We start from the raw sequence: 650 nt of genomic DNA on the forward strand, positions 1-650 counted from the left end.
ATTGGATGAAGAAACACCTAAGGCAGTGTATTTTCCTTGGGTGATTGTGCATTTGTGTGTGCGCATGTATGTGGAAGCCAGAGGACAGCCCCAGTGTCATTCCTCCGGCACTACTCACCTTTTGAGAGAGGGTCTCTCACTGGCCTGGAACTTGTCAAGTAGGCTAAGCTAGCTAGCCAGTGAGCTCCAGAGATCTACCTTTCCTTGACTCCGTTGTCATGCCTGGCTGTTTTTTAGTGGGTTCTGGGGCTCAAACTCAGATCCTCAATTGGGTGTGGTGACACGTCTTTAATCCCAGCACTCAGAAGGCAGAGGCAGATGAATCTGTGAGATCGAGGCCAGCCGATCCACATTGAGTTCCAGGTCAGCAGGTGCTACAATAGGGAGAACCTGTCTCAAAAAGCCGAAATCAGAAACAAACTCAGATCCTCATGATTGCGAGACAAGTATTTTATGAACCGAGCCATCTCCCCAGTCCCACCTAGGGCATTAACAAGGCAAACTTTTGTGTATGTGAGGGGTCTCAAGAGAGGTTTAACTGAGAATGTTTCCTGAATGTAGTACTGAATACAAAGGAGGAAAGACAGGGCATTCCCTCCTCTGCTTCCTGGTCAGCACCACTCCAGCCCCACTCAGGCCCCCACTCCAGC

Source organism: Nannospalax galili, unplaced genomic scaffold, assembly GCF_000622305.1.
Source record: "Nannospalax galili isolate Female #2095 unplaced genomic scaffold, S.galili_v1.0 scaffold182, whole genome shotgun sequence".
NCBI classification, from domain to species: Eukaryota; Metazoa; Chordata; class Mammalia; order Rodentia; family Spalacidae; genus Nannospalax; species Nannospalax galili.